Source organism: Phyllobates terribilis, unplaced genomic scaffold (genome assembly GCF_046119375.1).
Source record: "Phyllobates terribilis strain yellow unplaced genomic scaffold, ASM4611937v1 Scaffold_538__1_contigs__length_1162401, whole genome shotgun sequence".
NCBI classification, from domain to species: domain Eukaryota; kingdom Metazoa; phylum Chordata; class Amphibia; order Anura; family Dendrobatidae; genus Phyllobates; species Phyllobates terribilis.
In genome coordinates, this window is record NW_027363298.1 from 1 (window position 1) to 20,565 (window position 20,565).

Sequence of the window (20,565 nt, forward strand, 5' to 3'; positions counted from 1 at the left end):
AGTTTAACAGAATGCCACAGACTAATCAACCAAACTTTTTGGGTTGGGTTCTCTTTTATAGTCTGCAGGCATTAAATGAAAGAAGTCAGTGTTCCAGCAGAAGGAGACAACGTTTCAGAAAAGGCATTGTAGCAAACCAAAAAAGAAATTTTAAGCGCAGCAGAGTAACCAGCGCACATACCTGTTAGCTCAGGTGAGTTTAAAAGGCTGCTGTTGATAACAAGGGCATTTGCTAAATAGATGGTGTGTGTGCAACAATATACTGAAAGGTCAATTATATTGTGCAGCTTATCTCACCACCTGTAGTTATTTAGGTGAAAGCTCCAAAATGCTTGCCTAATATGTCTGTTTATCCAAAAGGAAGTAAAAAGGGAGAGCTAGAAAGATAGCATTGCATCACATTACATGGCAATGCAATGCACAGTTGCTGAAGTTGAACCAAAATGAGCTTGTAATCTGGCTTCTGCAACTTTGAACATGAAAAATCCAATGAGGAGAAGAAAAGCAAAGCCAAAGAGTCCATCCCAAAATCCGACAAACAAGCAAAATGAACAAAAAACATTGAATTCAATTCTTTCTGATTTTAGAAACTGCATTAAAGAAGGGGTGCACCGGTCCTGGAGATACTGCAATACCAGGTCAATGCGTGGAGTGGACAGAGCAAGCTCTTTTTCCATCTCCCTGTTCTAAAAATCCATTTAATATATGGTCCCCAGATAGGGGACGTATCAGATATTAAACTGATAAGAACAGATACTACACTTGATCTTAGCCAAAAGGCCGAGAAGCGATAACCAGAATTGGTTTCAAACTACGGAGCCACCCAAGGATCCTGAAAAGTCCATTTGTGGAGATGAGCTCCTGGACTCCCGTTAAGAAGACATGTTGTCAACCTCTAGATCCCTTACATGCCTGCACTTTTCGGCTTGCTGCTGCTGCAATCCACGCGTTTTAGATCTGCATAACTCCACCTCTTTAAACACAGCACCTTCACCCCCTGCTGTTCCCACCCGCCTCAACACCGTTGGAAGGGAGGAGAACCAATTAAGGCGGGGGGTGGGGTGGAACGAGCAGCTGTCTACCCTTAGCAGGAGGGCTCCTGATTACATACCTCTCCTGCTGCTGCTGCTGCTGGCTGTCCAGCAGCAGACTGAAGGTGGCTGCTGCTGTGCACAGGTATATAAAGGCTCAGAGCCTATTATGACACGCGCAGCCAGCGTTCCATTGCCACATTCCATCTACTGCAGGCAGGATACCTGGCTGGCTGAATGTCGCTGAGAAGCTCACAGAGACCGCCATAAGCAACAGTTTAACAGAATGCCACAGACTAATCAACCAAACTTTTTGGGTTGGGTTCTCTTTTATAGTCTGCAGGCATTAAATGAAAGAAGTCAGTGTTCCAGCAGAAGGAGACAACGTTTCAGAAAAGGCATTGTAGCAAACCAAAAAAGAAATTTTAAGCGCAGCAGAGTAACCAGCGCACATACCTGTTAGCTCAGGTGAGTTTAAAAGGCTGCTGTTGATAACAAGGGCATTTGCTAAATAGATGGTGTGTGTGCAACAATATACTGAAAGGTCAATTATATTGTGCAGCTTATCTCACCACCTGTAGTTATTTAGGTGAAAGCTCCAAAATGCTTGCCTAATATGTCTGTTTATCCAAAAGGAAGTAAAAAGGGAGAGCTAGAAAGATAGCATTGCATCACATTACATGGCAATGCAATGCACAGTTGCTGAAGTTGAACCAAAATGAGCTTGTAATCTGGCTTCTGCAACTTTGAACATGAAAAATCCAATGAGGAGAAGAAAAGCAAAGCCAAAGAGTCCATCCCAAAATCCGACAAACAAGCAAAATGAACAAAAAACATTGAATTCAATTCTTTCTGATTTTAGAAACTGCATTAAAGAAGGGGTGCACCGGTCCTGGAGATACTGCAATACCAGGTCAATGCGTGGAGTGGACAGAGCAAGCTCTTTTTCCATCTCCCTGTTCTAAAAATCCATTTAATATATGGTCCCCAGATAGGGGACGTATCAGATATTAAACTGATAAGAACAGATACTACACTTGATCTTAGCCAAAAGGCCGAGAAGCGATAACCAGAATTGGTTTCAAACTACGGAGCCACCCAAGGATCCTGAAAAGTCCATTTGTGGAGATGAGCTCCTGGACTCCCGTTAAGAAGACATGTTGTCAACCTCTAGATCCCTTACATGCCTGCACTTTTCGGCTTGCTGCTGCTGCAATCCACGCGTTTTAGATCTGCATAACTCCACCTCTTTAAACACAGCACCTTCACCCCCTGCTGTTCCCACCCGCCTCAACACCGTTGGAAGGGAGGAGAACCAATTAAGGCGGGGGGTGGGGTGGAACGAGCAGCTGTCTACCCTTAGCAGGAGGGCTCCTGATTACATACCTCTCCTGCTGCTGCTGCTGCTGGCTGTCCAGCAGCAGACTGAAGGTGGCTGCTGCTGTGCACAGGTATATAAAGGCTCAGAGCCTATTATGACACGCGCAGCCAGCGTTCCATTGCCACATTCCATCTACTGCAGGCAGGATACCTGGCTGGCTGAATGTCGCTGAGAAGCTCACAGAGACCGCCATAAGCAACAGTTTAACAGAATGCCACAGACTAATCAACCAAACTTTTTGGGTTGGGTTCTCTTTTATAGTCTGCAGGCATTAAATGAAAGAAGTCAGTGTTCCAGCAGAAGGAGACAACGTTTCAGAAAAGGCATTGTAGCAAACCAAAAAAGAAATTTTAAGCGCAGCAGAGTAACCAGCGCACATACCTGTTAGCTCAGGTGAGTTTAAAAGGCTGCTGTTGATAACAAGGGCATTTGCTAAATAGATGGTGTGTGTGCAACAATATACTGAAAGGTCAATTATATTGTGCAGCTTATCTCACCACCTGTAGTTATTTAGGTGAAAGCTCCAAAATGCTTGCCTAATATGTCTGTTTATCCAAAAGGAAGTAAAAAGGGAGAGCTAGAAAGATAGCATTGCATCACATTACATGGCAATGCAATGCACAGTTGCTGAAGTTGAACCAAAATGAGCTTGTAATCTGGCTTCTGCAACTTTGAACATGAAAAATCCAATGAGGAGAAGAAAAGCAAAGCCAAAGAGTCCATCCCAAAATCCGACAAACAAGCAAAATGAACAAAAAACATTGAATTCAATTCTTTCTGATTTTAGAAACTGCATTAAAGAAGGGGTGCACCGGTCCTGGAGATACTGCAATACCAGGTCAATGCGTGGAGTGGACAGAGCAAGCTCTTTTTCCATCTCCCTGTTCTAAAAATCCATTTAATATATGGTCCCCAGATAGGGGACGTATCAGATATTAAACTGATAAGAACAGATACTACACTTGATCTTAGCCAAAAGGCCGAGAAGCGATAACCAGAATTGGTTTCAAACTACGGAGCCACCCAAGGATCCTGAAAAGTCCATTTGTGGAGATGAGCTCCTGGACTCCCGTTAAGAAGACATGTTGTCAACCTCTAGATCCCTTACATGCCTGCACTTTTCGGCTTGCTGCTGCTGCAATCCACGCGTTTTAGATCTGCATAACTCCACCTCTTTAAACACAGCACCTTCACCCCCTGCTGTTCCCACCCGCCTCAACACCGTTGGAAGGGAGGAGAACCAATTAAGGCGGGGGGTGGGGTGGAACGAGCAGCTGTCTACCCTTAGCAGGAGGGCTCCTGATTACATACCTCTCCTGCTGCTGCTGCTGCTGGCTGTCCAGCAGCAGACTGAAGGTGGCTGCTGCTGTGCACAGGTATATAAAGGCTCAGAGCCTATTATGACACGCGCAGCCAGCGTTCCATTGCCACATTCCATCTACTGCAGGCAGGATACCTGGCTGGCTGAATGTCGCTGAGAAGCTCACAGAGACCGCCATAAGCAACAGTTTAACAGAATGCCACAGACTAATCAACCAAACTTTTTGGGTTGGGTTCTCTTTTATAGTCTGCAGGCATTAAATGAAAGAAGTCAGTGTTCCAGCAGAAGGAGACAACGTTTCAGAAAAGGCATTGTAGCAAACCAAAAAAGAAATTTTAAGCGCAGCAGAGTAACCAGCGCACATACCTGTTAGCTCAGGTGAGTTTAAAAGGCTGCTGTTGATAACAAGGGCATTTGCTAAATAGATGGTGTGTGTGCAACAATATACTGAAAGGTCAATTATATTGTGCAGCTTATCTCACCACCTGTAGTTATTTAGGTGAAAGCTCCAAAATGCTTGCCTAATATGTCTGTTTATCCAAAAGGAAGTAAAAAGGGAGAGCTAGAAAGATAGCATTGCATCACATTACATGGCAATGCAATGCACAGTTGCTGAAGTTGAACCAAAATGAGCTTGTAATCTGGCTTCTGCAACTTTGAACATGAAAAATCCAATGAGGAGAAGAAAAGCAAAGCCAAAGAGTCCATCCCAAAATCCGACAAACAAGCAAAATGAACAAAAAACATTGAATTCAATTCTTTCTGATTTTAGAAACTGCATTAAAGAAGGGGTGCACCGGTCCTGGAGATACTGCAATACCAGGTCAATGCGTAGAGTGGACAGAGCAAGCTCTTTTTCCATCTCCCTGTTCTAAAAATCCATTTAATATATGGTCCCCAGATAGGGGACGTATCAGATATTAAACTGATAAGAACAGATACTACACTTGATCTTAGCCAAAAGGCCGAGAAGCGATAACCAGAATTGGTTTCAAACTACGGAGCCACCCAAGGATCCTGAAAAGTCCATTTGTGGAGATGAGCTCCTGGACTCCCGTTAAGAAGACATGTTGTCAACCTCTAGATCCCTTACATGCCTGCACTTTTCGGCTTGCTGCTGCTGCAATCCACGCGTTTTAGATCTGCATAACTCCACCTCTTTAAACACAGCACCTTCACCCCCTGCTGTTCCCACCCGCCTCAACACCGTTGGAAGGGAGGAGAACCAATTAAGGCGGGGGGTGGGGTGGAACGAGCAGCTGTCTACCCTTAGCAGGAGGGCTCCTGATTACATACCTCTCCTGCTGCTGCTGCTGCTGGCTGTCCAGCAGCAGACTGAAGGTGGCTGCTGCTGTGCACAGGTATATAAAGGCTCAGAGCCTATTATGACACGCGCAGCCAGCGTTCCATTGCCACATTCCATCTACTGCAGGCAGGATACCTGGCTGGCTGAATGTCGCTGAGAAGCTCACAGAGACCGCCATAAGCAACAGTTTAACAGAATGCCACAGACTAATCAACCAAACTTTTTGGGTTGGGTTCTCTTTTATAGTCTGCAGGCATTAAATGAAAGAAGTCAGTGTTCCAGCAGAAGGAGACAACGTTTCAGAAAAGGCATTGTAGCAAACCAAAAAAGAAATTTTAAGCGCAGCAGAGTAACCAGCGCACATACCTGTTAGCTCAGGTGAGTTTAAAAGGCTGCTGTTGATAACAAGGGCATTTGCTAAATAGATGGTGTGTGTGCAACAATATACTGAAAGGTCAATTATATTGTGCAGCTTATCTCACCACCTGTAGTTATTTAGGTGAAAGCTCCAAAATGCTTGCCTAATATGTCTGTTTATCCAAAAGGAAGTAAAAAGGGAGAGCTAGAAAGATAGCATTGCATCACATTACATGGCAATGCAATGCACAGTTGCTGAAGTTGAACCAAAATGAGCTTGTAATCTGGCTTCTGCAACTTTGAACATGAAAAATCCAATGAGGAGAAGAAAAGCAAAGCCAAAGAGTCCATCCCAAAATCCGACAAACAAGCAAAATGAACAAAAAACATTGAATTCAATTCTTTCTGATTTTAGAAACTGCATTAAAGAAGGGGTGCACCGGTCCTGGAGATACTGCAATACCAGGTCAATGCGTGGAGTGGACAGAGCAAGCTCTTTTTCCATCTCCCTGTTCTAAAAATCCATTTAATATATGGTCCCCAGATAGGGGACGTATCAGATATTAAACTGATAAGAACAGATACTACACTTGATCTTAGCCAAAAGGCCGAGAAGCGATAACCAGAATTGGTTTCAAACTACGGAGCCACCCAAGGATCCTGAAAAGTCCATTTGTGGAGATGAGCTCCTGGACTCCCGTTAAGAAGACATGTTGTCAACCTCTAGATCCCTTACATGCCTGCACTTTTCGGCTTGCTGCTGCTGCAATCCACGCGTTTTAGATCTGCATAACTCCACCTCTTTAAACACAGCACCTTCACCCCCTGCTGTTCCCACCCGCCTCAACACCGTTGGAAGGGAGGAGAACCAATTAAGGCGGGGGGTGGGGTGGAACGAGCAGCTGTCTACCCTTAGCAGGAGGGCTCCTGATTACATACCTCTCCTGCTGCTGCTGCTGCTGGCTGTCCAGCAGCAGACTGAAGGTGGCTGCTGCTGTGCACAGGTATATAAAGGCTCAGAGCCTATTATGACACGCGCAGCCAGCGTTCCATTGCCACATTCCATCTACTGCAGGCAGGATACCTGGCTGGCTGAATGTCGCTGAGAAGCTCACAGAGACCGCCATAAGCAACAGTTTAACAGAATGCCACAGACTAATCAACCAAACTTTTTGGGTTGGGTTCTCTTTTATAGTCTGCAGGCATTAAATGAAAGAAGTCAGTGTTCCAGCAGAAGGAGACAACGTTTCAGAAAAGGCATTGTAGCAAACCAAAAAAGAAATTTTAAGCGCAGCAGAGTAACCAGCGCACATACCTGTTAGCTCAGGTGAGTTTAAAAGGCTGCTGTTGATAACAAGGGCATTTGCTAAATAGATGGTGTGTGTGCAACAATATACTGAAAGGTCAATTATATTGTGCAGCTTATCTCACCACCTGTAGTTATTTAGGTGAAAGCTCCAAAATGCTTGCCTAATATGTCTGTTTATCCAAAAGGAAGTAAAAAGGGAGAGCTAGAAAGATAGCATTGCATCACATTACATGGCAATGCAATGCACAGTTGCTGAAGTTGAACCAAAATGAGCTTGTAATCTGGCTTCTGCAACTTTGAACATGAAAAATCCAATGAGGAGAAGAAAAGCAAAGCCAAAGAGTCCATCCCAAAATCCGACAAACAAGCAAAATGAACAAAAAACATTGAATTCAATTCTTTCTGATTTTAGAAACTGCATTAAAGAAGGGGTGCACCGGTCCTGGAGATACTGCAATACCAGGTCAATGCGTGGAGTGGACAGAGCAAGCTCTTTTTCCATCTCCCTGTTCTAAAAATCCATTTAATATATGGTCCCCAGATAGGGGACGTATCAGATATTAAACTGATAAGAACAGATACTACACTTGATCTTAGCCAAAAGGCCGAGAAGCGATAACCAGAATTGGTTTCAAACTACGGAGCCACCCAAGGATCCTGAAAAGTCCATTTGTGGAGATGAGCTCCTGGACTCCCGTTAAGAAGACATGTTGTCAACCTCTAGATCCCTTACATGCCTGCACTTTTCGGCTTGCTGCTGCTGCAATCCACGCGTTTTAGATCTGCATAACTCCACCTCTTTAAACACAGCACCTTCACCCCCTGCTGTTCCCACCCGCCTCAACACCGTTGGAAGGGAGGAGAACCAATTAAGGCGGGGGGTGGGGTGGAACGAGCAGCTGTCTACCCTTAGCAGGAGGGCTCCTGATTACATACCTCTCCTGCTGCTGCTGCTGCTGGCTGTCCAGCAGCAGACTGAAGGTGGCTGCTGCTGTGCACAGGTATATAAAGGCTCAGAGCCTATTATGACACGCGCAGCCAGCGTTCCATTGCCACATTCCATCTACTGCAGGCAGGATACCTGGCTGGCTGAATGTCGCTGAGAAGCTCACAGAGACCGCCATAAGCAACAGTTTAACAGAATGCCACAGACTAATCAACCAAACTTTTTGGGTTGGGTTCTCTTTTATAGTCTGCAGGCATTAAATGAAAGAAGTCAGTGTTCCAGCAGAAGGAGACAACGTTTCAGAAAAGGCATTGTAGCAAACCAAAAAAGAAATTTTAAGCGCAGCAGAGTAACCAGCGCACATACCTGTTAGCTCAGGTGAGTTTAAAAGGCTGCTGTTGATAACAAGGGCATTTGCTAAATAGATGGTGTGTGTGCAACAATATACTGAAAGGTCAATTATATTGTGCAGCTTATCTCACCACCTGTAGTTATTTAGGTGAAAGCTCCAAAATGCTTGCCTAATATGTCTGTTTATCCAAAAGGAAGTAAAAAGGGAGAGCTAGAAAGATAGCATTGCATCACATTACATGGCAATGCAATGCACAGTTGCTGAAGTTGAACCAAAATGAGCTTGTAATCTGGCTTCTGCAACTTTGAACATGAAAAATCCAATGAGGAGAAGAAAAGCAAAGCCAAAGAGTCCATCCCAAAATCCGACAAACAAGCAAAATGAACAAAAAACATTGAATTCAATTCTTTCTGATTTTAGAAACTGCATTAAAGAAGGGGTGCACCGGTCCTGGAGATACTGCAATACCAGGTCAATGCGTGGAGTGGACAGAGCAAGCTCTTTTTCCATCTCCCTGTTCTAAAAATCCATTTAATATATGGTCCCCAGATAGGGGACGTATCAGATATTAAACTGATAAGAACAGATACTACACTTGATCTTAGCCAAAAGGCCGAGAAGCGATAACCAGAATTGGTTTCAAACTACGGAGCCACCCAAGGATCCTGAAAAGTCCATTTGTGGAGATGAGCTCCTGGACTCCCGTTAAGAAGACATGTTGTCAACCTCTAGATCCCTTACATGCCTGCACTTTTCGGCTTGCTGCTGCTGCAATCCACGCGTTTTAGATCTGCATAACTCCACCTCTTTAAACACAGCACCTTCACCCCCTGCTGTTCCCACCCGCCTCAACACCGTTGGAAGGGAGGAGAACCAATTAAGGCGGGGGGTGGGGTGGAACGAGCAGCTGTCTACCCTTAGCAGGAGGGCTCCTGATTACATACCTCTCCTGCTGCTGCTGCTGCTGGCTGTCCAGCAGCAGACTGAAGGTGGCTGCTGCTGTGCACAGGTATATAAAGGCTCAGAGCCTATTATGACACGCGCAGCCAGCGTTCCATTGCCACATTCCATCTACTGCAGGCAGGATACCTGGCTGGCTGAATGTCGCTGAGAAGCTCACAGAGACCGCCATAAGCAACAGTTTAACAGAATGCCACAGACTAATCAACCAAACTTTTTGGGTTGGGTTCTCTTTTATAGTCTGCAGGCATTAAATTAAAGAAGTCAGTGTTCCAGCAGAAGGAGACAACGTTTCAGAAAAGGCATTGTAGCAAACCAAAAAAGAAATTTTAAGCGCAGCAGAGTAACCAGCGCACATACCTGTTAGCTCAGGTGAGTTTAAAAGGCTGCTGTTGATAACAAGGGCATTTGCTAAATAGATGGTGTGTGTGCAACAATATACTGAAAGGTCAATTATATTGTGCAGCTTATCTCACCACCTGTAGTTATTTAGGTGAAAGCTCCAAAATGCTTGCCTAATATGTCTGTTTATCCAAAAGGAAGTAAAAAGGGAGAGCTAGAAAGATAGCATTGCATCACATTACATGGCAATGCAATGCACAGTTGCTGAAGTTGAACCAAAATGAGCTTGTAATCTGGCTTCTGCAACTTTGAACATGAAAAATCCAATGAGGAGAAGAAAAGCAAAGCCAAAGAGTCCATCCCAAAATCCGACAAACAAGCAAAATGAACAAAAAACATTGAATTCAATTCTTTCTGATTTTAGAAACTGCATTAAAGAAGGGGTGCACCGGTCCTGGAGATACTGCAATACCAGGTCAATGCGTGGAGTGGACAGAGCAAGCTCTTTTTCCATCTCCCTGTTCTAAAAATCCATTTAATATATGGTCCCCAGATAGGGGACGTATCAGATATTAAACTGATAAGAACAGATACTACACTTGATCTTAGCCAAAAGGCCGAGAAGCGATAACCAGAATTGGTTTCAAACTACGGAGCCACCCAAGGATCCTGAAAAGTCCATTTGTGGAGATGAGCTCCTGGACTCCCGTTAAGAAGACATGTTGTCAACCTCTAGATCCCTTACATGCCTGCACTTTTCGGCTTGCTGCTGCTGCAATCCACGCGTTTTAGATCTGCATAACTCCACCTTTTTAAACACAGCACCTTCACCCCCTGCTGTTCCCACCCGCCTCAACACCGTTGGAAGGGAGGAGAACCAATTAAGGCGGGGGGTGGGGTGGAACGAGCAGCTGTCTACCCTTAGCAGGAGGGCTCCTGATTACATACCTCTCCTGCTGCTGCTGCTGGCTGTCCAGCAGCAGACTGAAGGTGGCTGCTGCTGTGCACAGGTATATAAAGGCTCAGAGCCTATTATGACACGCGCAGCCAGCGTTCCATTGCCACATTCCATCTACTGCAGGCAGGATACCTGGCTGGCTGAATGTCGCTGAGAAGCTCACAGAGACCGCCATAAGCAACAGTTTAACAGAATGCCACAGACTAATCAACCAAACTTTTTGGGTTGGGTTCTCTTTTATAGTCTGCAGGCATTAAATGAAAGAAGTCAGTGTTCCAGCAGAAGGAGACAACGTTTCAGAAAAGGCATTGTAGCAAACCAAAAAAGAAATTTTAAGCGCAGCAGAGTAACCAGCGCACATACCTGTTAGCTCAGGTGAGTTTAAAAGGCTGCTGTTGATAACAAGGGCATTTGCTAAATAGATGGTGTGTGTGCAACAATATACTGAAAGGTCAATTATATTGTGCAGCTTATCTCACCACCTGTAGTTATTTAGGTGAAAGCTCCAAAATGCTTGCCTAATATGTCTGTTTATCCAAAAGGAAGTAAAAAGGGAGAGCTAGAAAGATAGCATTGCATCACATTACATGGCAATGCAATGCACAGTTGCTGAAGTTGAACCAAAATGAGCTTGTAATCTGGCTTCTGCAACTTTGAACATGAAAAATCCAATGAGGAGAAGAAAAGCAAAGCCAAAGAGTCCATCCCAAAATCCGACAAACAAGCAAAATGAACAAAAAACATTGAATTCAATTCTTTCTGATTTTAGAAACTGCATTAAAGAAGGGGTGCACCGGTCCTGGAGATACTGCAATACCAGGTCAATGCGTGGAGTGGACAGAGCAAGCTCTTTTTCCATCTCCCTGTTCTAAAAATCCATTTAATATATGGTCCCCAGATAGGGGACGTATCAGATATTAAACTGATAAGAACAGATACTACACTTGATCTTAGCCAAAAGGCCGAGAAGCGATAACCAGAATTGGTTTCAAACTACGGAGCCACCCAAGGATCCTGAAAAGTCCATTTGTGGAGATGAGCTCCTGGACTCCCGTTAAGAAGACATGTTGTCAACCTCTAGATCCCTTACATGCCTGCACTTTTCGGCTTGCTGCTGCTGCAATCCACGCGTTTTAGATCTGCATAACTCCACCTCTTTAAACACAGCACCTTCACCCCCTGCTATTCCCACCCGCCTCAACACCGTTGGAAGGGAGGAGAACCAATTAAGGCGGGGGGTGGGGTGGAACGAGCAGCTGTCTACCCTTAGCAGGAGGGCTCCTGATTACATACCTCTCCTGCTGCTGCTGCTGCTGGCTGTCCAGCAGCAGACTGAAGGTGGCTGCTGCTGTGCACAGGTATATAAAGGCTCAGAGCCTATTATGACACGCGCAGCCAGCGTTCCATTGCCACATTCCATCTACTGCAGGCAGGATACCTGGCTGACTGAATGTCGCTGAGAAGCTCACAGAGACCGCCATAAGCAACAGTTTAACAGAATGCCACAGACTAATCAACCAAACTTTTTGGGTTGGGTTCTCTTTTATAGTCTGCAGGCATTAAATGAAAGAAGTCAGTGTTCCAGCAGAAGGAGACAACGTTTCAGAAAAGGCATTGTAGCAAACCAAAAAAGAAATTTTAAGCGCAGCAGAGTAACCAGCGCACATACCTGTTAGCTCAGGTGAGTTTAAAAGGCTGCTGTTGATAACAAGGGCATTTGCTAAATAGATGGTGTGTGTGCAACAATATACTGAAAGGTCAATTATATTGTGCAGCTTATCTCACCACCTGTAGTTATTTAGGTGAAAGCTCCAAAATGCTTGCCTAATATGTCTGTTTATCCAAAAGGAAGTAAAAAGGGAGAGCTAGAAAGATAGCATTGCATCACATTACATGGCAATGCAATGCACAGTTGCTGAAGTTGAACCAAAATGAGCTTGTAATCTGGCTTCTGCAACTTTGAACATGAAAAATCCAATGAGGAGAAGAAAAGCAAAGCCAAAGAGTCCATCCCAAAATCCGACAAACAAGCAAAATGAACAAAAAACATTGAATTCAATTCTTTCTGATTTTAGAAACTGCATTAAAGAAGGGGTGCACCGGTCCTGGAGATACTGCAATACCAGGTCAATGCATGGAGTGGACAGAGCAAGCTCTTTTTCCATCTCCCTGTTCTAAAAATCCATTTAATATATGGTCCCCAGATAGGGGACGTATCAGATATTAAACTGATAAGAACAGATACTACACTTGATCTTAGCCAAAAGGCCGAGAAGCGATAACCAGAATTGGTTTCAAACTACGGAGCCACCCAAGGATCCTGAAAAGTCCATTTGTGGAGATGAGCTCCTGGACTCCCGTTAAGAAGACATGTTGTCAACCTCTAGATCCCTTACATGCCTGCACTTTTCGGCTTGCTGCTGCTGCAATCCACGCGTTTTAGATCTGCATAACTCCACCTCTTTAAACACAGCACCTTCACCCCCTGCTGTTCCCACCCGCCTCAACACCGTTGGAAGGGAGGAGAACCAATTAAGGCGGGGGGTGGGGTGGAACGAGCAGCTGTCTACCCTTAGCAGGAGGGCTCCTGATTACATACCTCTCCTGCTGCTGCTGCTGGCTGTCCAGCAGCAGACTGAAGGTGGCTGCTGCTGTGCACAGGTATATAAAGGCTCAGAGCCTATTATGACACGCGCAGCCAGCGTTCCATTGCCACATTCCATCTACTGCAGGCAGGATACCTGGCTGGCTGAATGTCGCTGAGAAGCTCACAGAGACCGCCATAAGCAACAGTTTAACAGAATGCCACAGACTAATCAACCAAACTTTTTGGGTTGGGTTCTCTTTTATAGTCTGCAGGCATTAAATGAAAGAAGTCAGTGTTCCAGCAGAAGGAGACAACGTTTCAGAAAAGGCATTGTAGCAAACCAAAAAAGAAATTTTAAGCGCAGCAGAGTAACCAGCGCACATACCTGTTAGCTCAGGTGAGTTTAAAAGGCTGCTGTTGATAACAAGGGCATTTGCTAAATAGATGGTGTGTGTGCAACAATATACTGAAAGGTCAATTATATTGTGCAGCTTATCTCACCACCTGTAGTTATTTAGGTGAAAGCTCCAAAATGCTTGCCTAATATGTCTGTTTATCCAAAAGGAAGTAAAAAGGGAGAGCTAGAAAGATAGCATTGCATCACATTCCATGGCAATGCAATGCACAGTTGCTGAAGTTGAACCAAAATGAGCTTGTAATCTGGCTTCTGCAACTTTGAACATGAAAAATCCAATGAGGAGAAGAAAAGCAAAGCCAAAGAGTCCATCCCAAAATCCGACAAACAAGCAAAATGAACAAAAAACATTGAATTCAATTCTTTCTGATTTTAGAAACTGCATTAAAGAAGGGGTGCACCGGTCCTGGAGATACTGCAATACCAGGTCAATGCGTGGAGTGGACAGAGCAAGCTCTTTTTCCATCTCCCTGTTCTAAAAATCCATTTAATATATGGTCCCCAGATAGGGGACGTATCAGATATTAAACTGATAAGAACAGATACTACACTTGATCTTAGCCAAAAGGCCGAGAAGCGATAACCAGAATTGGTTTCAAACTACGGAGCCACCCAAGGATCCTGAAAAGTCCATTTGTGGAGATGAGCTCCTGGACTCCCGTTAAGAAGACATGTTGTCAACCTCTAGATCCCTTACATGCCTGCACTTTTCGGCTTGCTGCTGCTGCAATCCACGCGTTTTAGATCTGCATAACTCCACCTCTTTAAACACAGCACCTTCACCCCCTGCTGTTCCCACCCGCCTCAACACCGTTGGAAGGGAGGAGAACCAATTAAGGCGGGGGGTGGGGTGGAACGAGCAGCTGTCTACCCTTAGCAGGAGGGCTCCTGATTACATACCTCTCCTGCTGCTGCTGCTGCTGGCTGTCCAGCAGCAGACTGAAGGTGGCTGCTGCTGTGCACAGGTATATAAAGGCTCAGAGCCTATTATGACACGCGCAGCCAGCGTTCCATTGCCACATTCCATCTACTGCAGGCAGGATACCTGGCTGGCTGAATGTCGCTGAGAAGCTCACAGAGACCGCCATAAGCAACAGTTTAACAGAATGCCACAGACTAATCAACCAAACTTTTTGGGTTGGGTTCTCTTTTATAGTCTGCAGGCATTAAATGAAAGAAGTCAGTGTTCCAGCAGAAGGAGACAACGTTTCAGAAAAGGCATTGTAGCAAACCAAAAAAGAAATTTTAAGCGCAGCAGAGTAACCAGCGCACATACCTGTTAGCTCAGGTGAGTTTAAAAGGCTGCTGTTGATAACAAGGGGATTTGCTAAATAGATGGTGTGTGTGCAACAATATACTGAAAGGTCAATTATATTGTGCAGCTTATCTCACCACCTGTAGTTATTTAGGTGAAAGCTCCAAAATGCTTGCCTAATATGTCTGTTTATCCAAAAGGAAGTAAAAAGGGAGAGCTAGAAAGATAGCATTGCATCACATTACATGGCAATGCAATGCACAGTTGCTGAAGTTGAACCAAAATGAGCTTGTAATCTGGCTTCTGCAACTTTGAACATGAAAAATCCAATGAGGAGAAGAAAAGCAAAGCCAAAGAGTCCATCCCAAAATCCGACAAACAAGCAAAATGAACAAAAAACATTGAATTCAATTCTTTCTGATTTTAGAAACTGCATTAAAGAAGGGGTGCACCGGTCCTGGAGATACTGCAATACCAGGTCAATGCGTGGAGTGGACAGAGCAAGCTCTTTTTCCATCTCCCTGTTCTAAAAATCCATTTAATATATGGTCCCCAGATAGGGGACGTATCAGATATTAAACTGATAAGAACAGATACTACACTTGATCTTAGCCAAAAGGCCGAGAAGCGATAACCAGAATTGGTTTCAAACTACGGAGCCACCCAAGGATCCTGAAAAGTCCATTTGTGGAGATGAGCTCCTGGACTCCCGTTAAGAAGACATGTTGTCAACCTCTAGATCCCTTACATGCCTGCACTTTTCGGCTTGCTGCTGCTGCAATCCACGCGTTTTAGATCTGCATAACTCCACCTCTTTAAACACAGCACCTTCACCCCCTGCTGTTCCCACCCGCCTCAACACCGTTGGAAGGGAGGAGAACCAATTAAGGCGGGGGGTGGGGTGGAACGAGCAGCTGTCTACCCTTAGCAGGAGGGCTCCTGATTACATACCTCTCCTGCTGCTGCTGCTGCTGGCTGTCCAGCAGCAGACTGAAGGTGGCTGCTGCTGTGCACAGGTATATAAAGGCTCAGAGCCTATTATGACACGCGCAGCCAGCGTTCCATTGCCACATTCCATCTACTGCAGGCAGGATACCTGGCTGGCTGAATGTCGCTGAGAAGCTCACAGAGACCGCCATAAGCAACAGTTTAACAGAATGCCACAGACTAATCAACCAAACTTTTTGGGTTGGGTTCTCTTTTATAGTCTGCAGGCATTAAATGAAAGAAGTCAGTGTTCCAGCAGAAGGAGACAACGTTTCAGAAAAGGCATTGTAGCAAACCAAAAAAGAAATTTTAAGCGCAGCAGAGTAACCAGCGCACATACCTGTTAGCTCAGGTGAGTTTAAAAGGCTGCTGTTGATAACAAGGGCATTTGCTAAATAGATGGTGTGTGTGCAACAATATACTGAAAGGTCAATTATATTGTGCAGCTTATCTCACCACCTGTAGTTATTTAGGTGAAAGCTCCAAAATGCTTGCCTAATATGTCTGTTTATCCAAAAGGAAGTAAAAAGGGAGAGCTAGAAAGATAGCATTGCATCACATTACATGGCAATGCAATGCACAGTTGCTGAAGTTGAACCAAAATGAGCTTGTAATCTGGCTTCTGCAACTTTGAACATGAAAAATCCAATGAGGAGAAGAAAAGCAAAGCCAAAGAGTCCATCCCAAAATCCGACAAACAAGCAAAATGAACAAAAAACATTGAATTCAATTCTTTCTGATTTTAGAAACTGCATTAAAGAAGGGGTGCACCGGTCCTGGAGATACTGCAATACCAGGTCAATGCGTGGAGTGGACAGAGCAAGCTCTTTTTCCATCTCCCTGTTCTAAAAATCCATTTAATATATGGTCCCCAGATAGGGGACGTATCAGATATTAAACTGATAAGAACAGATACTACACTTGATCTTAGCCAAAAGGCCGAGAAGCGATAACCAGAATTGGTTTCAAACTACGGAGCCACCCAAGGATCCTGAAAAGTCCATTTGTGGAGATGAGCTCCTGGACTCCCGTTAAGAAGACATGTTGTCAACCTCTAGATCCCTTACATGCCTGCACTTTTCGGCTTGCTGCTGCTGCAATCCACGCGTTTTAGATCTGCATAACTCCACCTCTTTAAACACAGCACCTTCACCCCCTGCTGTTCCCACCCGCCTCAACACCGTTGGAAGGGAGGAGAACCAATTAAGGCGGGGGGTGGGGTGGAACGAGCAGCTGTCTACCCTTAGCAGGAGGGCTCCTGATTACATACCTCTCCTGCTGCTGCTGCTGCTGGTTGTCCAGCAGCAGACTGAAGGTGGCTGCTGCTGTGCACAGGTATATAAAGGCTCAGAGCCTATTATGACACGCGCAGCCAGCGTTCCATTGCCACATTCCATCTACTGCAGGCAGGATACCTGGCTGGCTGAATGTCGCTGAGAAGCTCACAGAGACCGCCATAAGCAACAGTTTAACAGAATGCCACAGACTAATCAACCAAACTTTTTGGGTTGGGTTCTCTTTTATAGTCTGCAGGCATTAAATGAAAGAAGTCAGTGTTCCAGCAGAAGGAGACAACGTTTCAGAAAAGGCATTGTAGCAAACCAAAAAAGAAATTTTAAGCGCAGCAGAGTAACCAGCGCACATACCTGTTAGCTCAGGTGAGTTTAAAAGGCTGCTGTTGATAACAAGGGCATTTGCTAAATAGATGGTGTGTGTGCAACAATATACTGAAAGGTCAATTATATTGTGCAGCTTATCTCACCACCTGTAGTTATTTAGGTGAAAGCTCCAAAATGCTTGCCTAATATGTCTGTTTATCCAAAAGGAAGTAAAAAGGGAGAGCTAGAAAGATAGCATTGCATCACATTACATGGCAATGCAATGCACAGTTGCTGAAGTTGAACCAAAATGAGCTTGTAATCTGGCTTCTGCAACTTTGAACATGAAAAATCCAATGAGGAGAAGAAAAGCAAAGCCAAAGAGTCCATCCCAAAATCCGACAAACAAGCAAAATGAACAAAAAACATTGAATTCAATTCTTTATGATTTTAGAAACTGCATTAAAGAAGGGGTGCACCGGTCCTGGAGATACTGCAATACCAGGTCAATGCGTGGAGTGGACAGAGCAAGCTCTTTTTCCATCTCCCTGTTCTAAAAATCCATTTAATATATGGTCCCCAGATAGGGGACGTATCAGATATTAAACTGATAAGAACAGATACTACACTTGATCTTAGCCAAAAGGCCGAGAAGCGATAACCAGAATTGGTTTCAAACTACGGAGCCACCCAAGGATCCTGAAAAGTCCATTTGTGGAGATGAGCTCCTGGACTCCCGTTAAGAAGACATGTTGTCAACCTCTAGATCCCTTACATGCCTGCACTTTTCGGCTTGCTGCTGCTGCAATCCACGCGTTTTAGATCTGCATAACTCCACCTCTTTAAACACAGCACCTTCACCCCCTGCTGTTCCCACCCGCCTCAACACCGTTGGAAGGGAGGAGAACCAATTAAGGCGGGGGGTGGGGTGGAACGAGCAGCTGTCTACCCTTAGCAGGAGGGCTCCTGATTACATACCTCTCCTGCTGCTGCTGCTGCTGGCTGTCCAGCAGCAAACTGAAGGTGGCTGCTGCTGTGCACAGGTATATAAAGGCTCAGAGCCTATTATGACACGCGCAGCCAGCGTTCCATTGCCACATTCCATCTACTGCAGGCAGGATACCTGGCTGGCTGAATGTCGCTGAGAAGCTCACAGAGACCGCCATAAGCAACAGTTTAACAGAATGCCACAGACTAATCAACCAAACTTTTTGGGTTGGGTTCTCTTTTATAGTCTGCAGGCATTAAATGAAAGAAGTCAGTGTTCCAGCAGAAGGAGACAACGTTTCAGAAAAGGCATTGTAGCAAACCAAAAAAGAAATTTTAAGCGCAGCAGAGTAACCAGCGCACATACCTGTTAGCTCAGGTGAGTTTAAAAGGCTGCTGTTGATAACAAGGGCATTTGCTAAATAGATGGTGTGTGTGCAACAATATACTGAAAGGTCAATTATATTGTGCAGCTTATCTCACCACCTGTAGTTATTTAGGTGAAAGCTCCAAAATGCTTGCCTAATATGTCTGTTTATCCAAAAGGAAGTAAAAAGGGAGAGCTAGAAAGATAGCATTGCATCACATTACATGGCAATGCAATGCACAGTTGCTGAAGTTGAACCAAAATGAGCTTGTAATCTGGCTTCTGCAACTTTGAACATGAAAAATCCAATGAGGAGAAGAAAAGCAAAGCCAAAGAGTCCATCCCAAAATCCGACAAACAAGCAAAATGAACAAAAAACATTGAATTCAATTCTTTCTGATTTTAGAAACTGCATTAAAGAAGGGGTGCACCGGTCCTGGAGATACTGCAATACCAGGTCAATGCGTGGAGTGGACAGAGCAAGCTCTTTTTCCATCTCCCTGTTCTAAAAATCCATTTAATATATGGTCCCCAGATAGGGGACGTATCAGATATTAAACTGATAAGAACAGATACTACACTTGATCTTAGCCAAAAGGCCGAGAAGCGATAACCAGAATTGGTTTCAAACTACGGAGCCACCCAAGGATCCTGAAACGTCCATTTGTGGAGATGAGCTCCTGGACTCCCGTTAAGAAGACATGTTGTCAACCTCTAGATCCCTTACATGCCTGCACTTTTCGGATTGCTGCTGCTGCAATCCACGCGTTTTAGATCTGCATAACTCCACCTCTTTAAACACAGCACCTTCACCCCCTGCTGTTCCCACCCGCCTCAACACCGTTGGAAGGGAGGAGAACCAATTAAGGCGGGGGGTGGGGTGGAACGAGCAGCTGTCTACCCTTAGCAGGAGGGCTCCTGATTACATACCTCTCCTGCTGCTGCTGCTGCTGGCTGTCCAGCAGCAGACTGAAGGTGGCTGCTGCTGTGCACAGGTATATAAAGGCTCAGAGCCTATTATGACACGCGCAGCCAGCGTTCCATTGCCACATTCCATCTACTGCAGGCAGGATACCTGGCTGGCTGAATGTCGCTGAGAAGCTCACAGAGACCGCCATAAGCAACAGTTTAACAGAATGCCACAGACTAATCAACCAAACTTTTTGGGTTGGGTTCTCTTTTATAGTCTGCAGGCATTAAATGAAAGAAGTCAGTGTTCCAGCAGAAGGAGACAACGTTTCAGAAAAGGCATTGTAGCAAACCAAAAAAGAAATTTTAAGCGCAGCAGAGTAACCAGCGCACATACCTGTTAGCTCAGGTGAGTTTAAAAGGCTGCTGTTGATAACAAGGGCATTTGCTAAATAGATGGTGTGTGTGCAACAATATACTGAAAGGTCAATTATATTGTGCAGCTTATCTCACCACCTGTAGTTATTTAGGTGAAAGCTCCAAAATGCTTGCCTAATATGTCTGTTTATCCAAAAGGAAGTAAAAAGGGAGAGCTAGAAAGATAGCATTGCATCACATTACATGGCAATGCAATGCACAGTTGCTGAAGTTGAACCAAAATGAGCTTGTAATCTGGCTTCTGCAACTTTGAACATGAAAAATCCAATGAGGAGAAGAAAAGCAAAGCCAAAGAGTCCATCCCAAAATCCGACAAACAAGCAAAATGAACAAAAAACATTGAATTCAATTCTTTCTGATTTTAGAAACTGCATTAAAGAAGGGGTGCACCGGTCCTGGAGATACTGCAATACCAGGTCAATGCGTGGAGTGGACAGAGCAAGCTCTTTTTCCATCTCCCTGTTCTAAAAATCCATTTAATATATGGTCCCCAGATAGGGGACGTATCAGATATTAAACTGATAAGAACAGATACTACACTTGATCTTAGCCAAAAGGCCGAGAAGCGATAACCAGAATTGGTTTCAAACTACGGAGCCACCCAAGGATCCTGAAAAGTCCATTTGTGGAGATGAGCTCCTGGACTCCCGTTAAGAAGACATGTTGTCAACCTCTAGATCCCTTACATGCCTGCACTTTTCGGCTTGCTGCTGCTGCAATCCACGCGTTTTAGATCTGCATAACTCCACCTCTTTAAAC

The 20,565-nt window shown here is 44.7% G+C and overlaps 16 non-coding genes across 16 annotated transcripts; all 16 read right to left on the bottom strand.

Moving 5' to 3' along the window:
* Positions 1-601: 601 nt before the first annotated feature.
* On the bottom strand, positions 602-792 carry LOC141231965 (U2 spliceosomal RNA). The gene has a single exon (XR_012298234.1). It is a non-coding gene; the product is annotated as a U2 spliceosomal RNA (small nuclear RNA).
* Positions 793-1,907: 1,115 nt separating this feature from the next.
* Positions 1,908-2,098, bottom strand: LOC141231977 (U2 spliceosomal RNA). The gene has a single exon (XR_012298246.1). It is a non-coding gene; the product is annotated as a U2 spliceosomal RNA (small nuclear RNA).
* Positions 2,099-3,213: 1,115 nt separating this feature from the next.
* Positions 3,214-3,404, bottom strand: LOC141231988 (U2 spliceosomal RNA). The gene has a single exon (XR_012298257.1). It is a non-coding gene; the product is annotated as a U2 spliceosomal RNA (small nuclear RNA).
* Positions 3,405-4,519: 1,115 nt separating this feature from the next.
* LOC141231730 (U2 spliceosomal RNA) lies at positions 4,520-4,710 on the bottom strand. The gene has a single exon (XR_012298041.1). It is a non-coding gene; the product is annotated as a U2 spliceosomal RNA (small nuclear RNA).
* Positions 4,711-5,825: 1,115 nt separating this feature from the next.
* LOC141232001 (U2 spliceosomal RNA) lies at positions 5,826-6,016 on the bottom strand. Its single transcript, XR_012298268.1, has one exon. It is a non-coding gene; the product is annotated as a U2 spliceosomal RNA (small nuclear RNA).
* A 1,115-nt stretch (positions 6,017-7,131) lies between these two features.
* LOC141232012 (U2 spliceosomal RNA) lies at positions 7,132-7,322 on the bottom strand. Its single transcript, XR_012298279.1, has one exon. It is a non-coding gene; the product is annotated as a U2 spliceosomal RNA (small nuclear RNA).
* Positions 7,323-8,437: 1,115 nt separating this feature from the next.
* On the bottom strand, positions 8,438-8,628 carry LOC141232023 (U2 spliceosomal RNA). The gene has a single exon (XR_012298290.1). It is a non-coding gene; the product is annotated as a U2 spliceosomal RNA (small nuclear RNA).
* Positions 8,629-9,743: 1,115 nt separating this feature from the next.
* Positions 9,744-9,934, bottom strand: LOC141232034 (U2 spliceosomal RNA). The gene has a single exon (XR_012298301.1). It is a non-coding gene; the product is annotated as a U2 spliceosomal RNA (small nuclear RNA).
* A 1,112-nt stretch (positions 9,935-11,046) lies between these two features.
* On the bottom strand, positions 11,047-11,237 carry LOC141232045 (U2 spliceosomal RNA). Its single transcript, XR_012298312.1, has one exon. It is a non-coding gene; the product is annotated as a U2 spliceosomal RNA (small nuclear RNA).
* A 1,115-nt stretch (positions 11,238-12,352) lies between these two features.
* Positions 12,353-12,543, bottom strand: LOC141231697 (U2 spliceosomal RNA). The gene has a single exon (XR_012298008.1). It is a non-coding gene; the product is annotated as a U2 spliceosomal RNA (small nuclear RNA).
* A 1,112-nt stretch (positions 12,544-13,655) lies between these two features.
* LOC141232057 (U2 spliceosomal RNA) lies at positions 13,656-13,846 on the bottom strand. The gene has a single exon (XR_012298323.1). It is a non-coding gene; the product is annotated as a U2 spliceosomal RNA (small nuclear RNA).
* A 1,115-nt stretch (positions 13,847-14,961) lies between these two features.
* Positions 14,962-15,152, bottom strand: LOC141232068 (U2 spliceosomal RNA). Its single transcript, XR_012298334.1, has one exon. It is a non-coding gene; the product is annotated as a U2 spliceosomal RNA (small nuclear RNA).
* A 1,115-nt stretch (positions 15,153-16,267) lies between these two features.
* Positions 16,268-16,458, bottom strand: LOC141232079 (U2 spliceosomal RNA). The gene has a single exon (XR_012298345.1). It is a non-coding gene; the product is annotated as a U2 spliceosomal RNA (small nuclear RNA).
* Positions 16,459-17,573: 1,115 nt separating this feature from the next.
* Positions 17,574-17,764, bottom strand: LOC141232092 (U2 spliceosomal RNA). The gene has a single exon (XR_012298357.1). It is a non-coding gene; the product is annotated as a U2 spliceosomal RNA (small nuclear RNA).
* A 1,115-nt stretch (positions 17,765-18,879) lies between these two features.
* On the bottom strand, positions 18,880-19,070 carry LOC141232103 (U2 spliceosomal RNA). Its single transcript, XR_012298368.1, has one exon. It is a non-coding gene; the product is annotated as a U2 spliceosomal RNA (small nuclear RNA).
* Positions 19,071-20,185: 1,115 nt separating this feature from the next.
* Positions 20,186-20,376, bottom strand: LOC141232115 (U2 spliceosomal RNA). The gene has a single exon (XR_012298379.1). It is a non-coding gene; the product is annotated as a U2 spliceosomal RNA (small nuclear RNA).
* Positions 20,377-20,565: the final 189 nt, after the last annotated feature.